The following is a 6669-nucleotide window of genomic DNA, read 5'->3' on the forward strand; positions in this document are numbered from 1 at the left end:
ACAATAAACACTGTGTGTCTTACCTTCTCCATGATCCTTTGCAAAATGCAAAGCCTTGCCCTTGAAACCAGTTCAGCAGCAGCTCTTAGAAATGCTGCCTTGGCAGGTTTTCTACTTCATTTCTGACAGTTGATGAAAGCTATGCTATTGTGAGCAATACTGATGATAAGCCTAGTTGCACTTTCTGACCTCTTTACACATATACGACTGGTGTTAAGGTTTGGCTGTCAGGTAGAAGCCATTTCTCTAACAAGGAGCCAGAAGTCAACTTAACCCAATCAGCTACTTCTTTTTTGCTATACCATAAAATTGCAATGGTGCAAGCCAGCTATTATTGCTTAAATGACTGTTTTTTATTTGTTAGGGTTTTTTTTCAGGAGCATGCTTAAAAGGGATTTCATCTGAAATTGATGGAGAGTTTCAAGTAGATATATCTAGGATTAGCATGCCAGCAACTGTCTTTCCAAGAACCCTCTGCTACACACAGAAGCATTCCTCACAAACTTCCTTTTAAGTGTCCTACCATTTTCTCCCAATCCAGCACAATACCCCTGTGGCAGTTGGGGAAAGAAAGGTGTCTGCAGAATGTGGGTTTTCTTTAGTTAAACATCAGCAACACTAACGTCGCAGCGGAGGTAAAGAATCTATTCTTCAAGGGTAGTCCTCCCACCCCATTTTCCTGCAAGCCGCTTGAAAATTGCTGCTTTGTAGTTTGCTTGAGATGGAGCAGTAGGACCCAGGGGCCCACCACAGCTACCAATAGAAGCTCTTACTTGGATCTATTTGTATGCAGTGCCTTCTGCTCTGCACATTAATGGTAATACAGATAACGGGTCTGAAAGAATTCGTTTCCGAAGGAGGATTTTATTTTACAGGAGTCCTCATATTGGGAAGAAATCCCTTTTCATCCCTTTTTTATACTGAAACCATTCTTTTTTTTTTCTTTCCTGCTTGAAAGCCCTTCTTTCTCTGTGTAAAGGAAAGTTGCAAGGACTGTCTGAATCATGGAGCTACTAGTTTTCTGACATCCTTATCTTAGCGGGTAAGTTCTTACCTTTTTTGCCTACAAGTGTCAGATTTGCTTTCCTTTAAAAAAAAAAAAAAGGGATGGGGAGACCCATGATTGTGTGACCATTATTTGGATTTGAGATAAGCTGATAGGAAACAAAATCACAGCACACAACTAAGTGTGATTAAAAGAGGAAACCTTAATGTAAATCCAACAAGTTTATTTGCAGATCCCTTGAGACTGCTCCTCTATGAGGCTGCAACTACTGCTCCATTAAAGTTGAAAAGCAACTGGAGCTGGGATCAAAGGCTCTGTTTTTAAAAGCAGCAACTTTCACCTTGCCCGGGATAGTTAATTGAGTAAATGTGATGGAGACTCATCGGTTTTTCTGTGCTTTTGAGCTGATGTATAAGACAGGTAGAATTTGATAAACCAACTTTACATAGAGATGATTTGTGTGTGGTTTTCCTTGCAGAGCCAGGCTTTAAAGAAGGCAGGCAGAGATTTTGCATATGTGTGTGTGTGTGTGGGGGGGGATCCTATTTCCCTCCCAAGTGAGGTCTAGCCAGGGTACTTTACAAATACAGGCAGGTTTGTTTTGATGAATGGTGTCCAACTGCAACATCCTCTTCTACCTTCCCATGACTCCCCCCGCCCCGGCTTTCGATGAGAGAAGGGAGTATTATTGGGTAGGTGGGCTCTGAATGAAATCCAGTTACCCTTTCATCTAAAGACGCCCAGCTTCTCGCACTTTCCTGCACTGTCTCCCTGGCTTGTGCATACTGCAGGTGGAGAAGTCGTGCAGCGCATAAGTTATTTATAAACGGGTCGTGGCGGCTGCCGCTGGAGGGGGAAACTTCGCTCCCCTTTCAAAGGACAGGCAACTACAGGGCGTAGCGCTGGTCAGCGAGGTTCGACGCTGCCGCCTCTCCGCCTAACACAATGGAAAGAGCCCCCTGCGGACTGGCGCTTGGCTAGAGCGGAGCGCGTGTGCGTGGATAAACTCGCCTGTTCTGCAGCAGTCAGCGCAGCCACCGTCCACCATCTCCTCTGTGCATCCACCCCGCCCCGCACTGGCCGCAACTCCCGAGCCTGGGAACGCCGAGAAGTCACACTGTGAGGCCAGGAAAGGGGAAGCAGAGAAAAAGAAACGTCCTCGGAAGTCGGGGGAATACCACAACCGCCACATTCCTTCCCGCCTCCACAACCCTGGTGAGAAGAGAAAGATACCGACACTTGAGCCGGCTTTTATTATTTATTTTTCTTTTGCCTGCCACCTTTACCTTTTTCCATTCATCTCCTCCAGCTGTCGAGTTCGTTTTCCCCGTTTGTGGAGCAAAAGGGGTGCAGCCGAAATTGGCGACAACTTCTCTCCTTCAGGACATTTTTCTGCCAGCGAGTGCGGTGGGGCTGCCTGCTGAAGCCCAGAAGCGCGCTGTACGGGGCTGCAACCTTACAGTTCGTTAACTGGGAGGAAGCCCCGCTGAACGTTAACCGTACGCAGAGCCTCCTGCAGGTTGGAGAAGTGTCTCTTTAAAAGGAGACGCCACAAGTTAATGTAACGTGCCCCAAGTCGACCACATGCTAACTGCATGGACATTACAATGTTATTTTCTTGACAACAGTGTAAAAGTGGTTTGCTGTTGCCTTCTTCCAGAATTGTTTCTTCCCTGTTTAGTTGGCAGCTTTGGGATTACTTGGTGGTCACCTATCCAAGTCCTAGCCAGCTTAGCCTTCATCTGATCAGCCAGGGTCCCTAAATGTTGCCTTTTCCAGTGACAACAGTTAATAAGGAGCCAGAAATTAAATCTGTGACATGTGAAATGTTGATGAACAAAGAGGATATATATCCACAATAGCCTTGTTTCTTACCATGAACCACTGCTTCAAAGAAGGACACCATCCGCCCTGCTTTGTTTCTGGAAAACTATGCTTGGCTTCCTGTATGTGAACATCATGTACGTGTGCATGCATAACAACATGCTGTCTGAGGCAGAACAATAACCCATCAATGCAGGGCACGGTACATAATTCTCAACTGGGGCAAAGTACCCAAATAAGGCAGAAAATCTGACATATTCTTCAACACATCCCTGATATTAGAACCCCCCACGCAACTGCATTAGTGCCTTTCATGAGTCCTCACCTAATTCTAGGAATGTTCCAAGCCATTTTCACACAGCAGTCTGTTTGGAAGTTACAACTGGCATGTTTTCATGTTCAGCAGTCTTTCAGTGCCAGCATTTTCTTCTAAATAATAGACTTTCAGCTGACCACAGCTGCCTTATCCACTGAGAGCTTTTAAGGGAGAGGAGGAGAGGTCAAAGTATGATTCTGAGGTATATACATGTGTGCTTTTCCACAGCTCTGCACACCTTAATTTGGAAATAAAGTATAGGTTAAAATGTGTGGGGAAACAGTGTATCATCCCTTCCTTAGTATTGCTATTTAAATATGGGATACTACTCTTCCTGCAGGTTTTGCATGTAATCTGATACTGCATTTCACAAAACTACTGTGACAAAAGCAACATTGCCCAGCAAATATTGTGATTCTCATTGTGTCACCTGATTAGCTTGATTTACTTTTAAAGGGTAGAATTGTGTATCTAGGCAAAACAGCATCTCTCCACTGTTGAGTTTGTGAAAAAAAATATCTTAAAGTGCTACAATGTGCTTTTTAATTGGGTTGGTCTTTTCGAACTATTGTGTGATCAGCTTATCTGTAGTTTGGTGCTCTATGTGAGACCACCGTGTGTGGTTTACATAACACATTAAACCTTCTTTCTGAGCTTGTGTTTTAAATGTAAGATTTTGTCTACAATGACCTTCCCAGTCTGGCATAACTGATTTGTTACAGCTTAACTAGGATGATTTTTTGATATTGAAATAGCATTTTCTTGTTTTTGTTGTCCTTTCTTGCAGCAGTCCCACATACTTATAAACAGTATTAATAGAAAAGTTACTACTTACATCATTAGTAATCATAATTTATAGCTGCAATGTGCATTTACTGAAAAGTAAAAGATAGTTCAGGGAGATTTACTGTTAAGCAAGTAGGGCAGCCGATGAATTATCGATTAAAAAAAAACTTATAACAAGTACTGTTGTGATCAGGGACTGACAGGTCAGATCAGCTGGCTTTTTATTGCTGAGAATTGTGACTTCAGTCTGAACATGGAAAGTAGCTAGTAAATACAGGGTGGTCAGCTGATCAGATAACAAGTGAAATTCTTCAGAATAGAGATACAGTACTAAATGTGTATGGATCCCATTTCTGATAAAAGCAGAGATGTAGAGATACTGTAATTGGCAACCATACTTGCCTATGAACTAGGCAACTGATAAAATAATTTTAAAGATTAATGTAGTAAGTATGTTTATTTCTGTATTTTTATGCAATTACAAAATACTCTTATGGAAAAAAATATATATTGGTTGAAGGTGAATCTTCTTTGGATCAAGCTTCAGATTGTTTACCAGCATTCATCACTAAACAGACTGTTCAAGTTTTCCTCACTCTTTCTGGGACAGATTAATTTTATTTTACTTAAACATATCTGCCCATCTCACTTCTATGGGTGGCTAACAATAAATTAAAATCATAATAATTAAACCCACAAATTTAGAAAAATAAACACCATGTGACATTAGTACAATGCAGCTGAGGTCCTCAAAAGACTGTCATCTTACAGCCATACAGGGAGGGTCATGTAATGTCCCAGCCCACTGCTTAATAGAATATACATGTTTTAAAGCTGTTTCAGAATGCCAACAAAGTTGGGGCCATACAGATCTCTTGGGGGAGTGAGGGCAGACACTGCAGTAAAGGCATATCTCCTGGGTCCCATTAGATGGCATTGCTTCTAGAAGGGATCTAGAGCATACCCACCTGTCAGTTCTGGTGGAACAAGCAGAAGTTATCAGGGACAGGCAATCCAGCAAATAATCTAGCCCTATGTCATGTAGGGCTTTATAGATGACAACTGGTATCCTGAATCTGGAATACCACTGAGAGCCAGTGCAGCTTGCAAAGTGCTACATAGGCATGTCATGGAGCACCAAAACCCACCTATGTCACTGCATTCTGAACCAGTTGCAGCTTCAGAATATTCTTGAAGTGCAGCTCTATGTAGAACACATTGAAATAGTCCAACTGGGAGGTGACTAAGGCAAAATTTCACACATACTTCGTCTGGGGGAGTCCTAACCCACTCAAAATAAAGATGGACAATCTCCAGACCTGGGACATCTCAGAACACATAGCCACTTCATCTTGCTAGGGTTTCTGCAATCTGTTCTTCCTTCCAGCCCCCCCCCCCTTCCCCACAACACTGGGAAAGAACTTTGGCAACATCACTTGGTTGGCCAGGTCAGAGATGTACAACTGAGTATCATCGGTGTACTGATGATACTTCACCACATGCTACTCGATGATCTTAACCAGTGGCTTCATGTAGATATTGAAGAAGAATGGGGAGAAAGTAGAGTGCTGTTTCCCCAGTTGGAACCAGTCTCAAAGGAGGAGAACCATCATAAAACAGTCCCCCCCACCAGCTTCCTAAGCTGGTGCAGAAGGATACGATCAATGGGAATTGAAAACTGCTGAGAGATCAAGGAGGGCCAGGCTGTATATATCACCACCAGAGATCATCCACTAGTGTCACTAATGTTGTCTCAGTACTACAACTAGGCCTGAAACCTAGCTGAAAAAGGAAATAGTCTGTTTCCTCCTGAATCCTCTGGTGCTGCAAGCTGATAACCTTCTCAACAAGCTTCTCTAAAAAGGGGAGGTTGAAGGACAGGTTTGATCTAGTAATGGCTTCTTGAGAAGGGGGTGGACTATCACCAATTTCCAAGCTGTTTGAACCACTGGGAGGAACCACTCCTCCCTCAAAGAAGCATTCACCACTGCATGGATCCAACTGCAGGTCTCCCAGGAAGCCTTGACCAACCAGGCAGGACAAGTATCTAAAACATAAATGGACATGAGAGGTAGAATTAAGTATGAACTTCTTCTGATTATTATATTCCAAACAATCAGATGATTTCTTCCATGGCTTTGTGTTGATTCTGAAAGCTACAGAGAACAAGAATGTTGTGCCTGTCCATATGTTAATGGCTTTAGAGAGGACCATACTTCAAAACCTATTTTGAAAAGGGTTTTTCAAGAAATATAAGAACCATAGTATTACCATACCTATCATGCCTTTCATTTTACCAGAGGTGCACAGTTTATACCTGTAGCACTAAAATTATTTGCAGCTAAAGCTTCCACTTATAGAATCCAACTGGGGCCATATAACAAAATGGCCCTTTTAGAGGGTATGTATTCTACATTTCTATATAATATTATACAGATTTCTGGCTGTGTATCCTGTCAGGAAGCTGGCATTACTAATTTGGAGATTAGTCTATGATAAATATATTTGCATATTAGTTAAAGTTATTCTTTTGCCAAATAGGTCTGGCCTCCCTAACATTAATTAACAACTTCAACTGAGATTGAAAAAGATCACTCTATCAGAAATCGCTTCTCTGGTAATGCACTCTTGAATTCAGGATTTGAGAATACCAAGAGAGCACTTGGACAACACATATTAGATATAGAAGATGAAATGGAACAGGATTCTTTGCCTTGATATGTTTCTGTGAATCATA

At 42.3% G+C, this 6669-nt stretch overlaps 1 long non-coding RNA gene across 1 annotated transcript; it reads left to right on the forward strand.

Annotated features, from left to right (window-relative positions):
- Positions 1-703: 703 nt before the first annotated feature.
- On the forward strand, positions 704-2453 carry LOC148215117 (uncharacterized). Its single transcript, XR_015796767.1, has 3 exons — positions 704-1042; positions 1798-2221; positions 2316-2453. It is a non-coding gene; the product is annotated as an uncharacterized LOC148215117 (long non-coding RNA).
- Positions 2454-6669: the final 4216 nt, after the last annotated feature.

Source organism: Python bivittatus, unplaced genomic scaffold, assembly GCF_059951505.1.
Source record: "Python bivittatus isolate LINGU-HERP-01145 unplaced genomic scaffold, Pbiv_v1 ctg000350_np1212, whole genome shotgun sequence".
In the NCBI taxonomy this organism is placed as follows: domain Eukaryota; kingdom Metazoa; phylum Chordata; class Lepidosauria; order Squamata; family Pythonidae; genus Python; species Python bivittatus.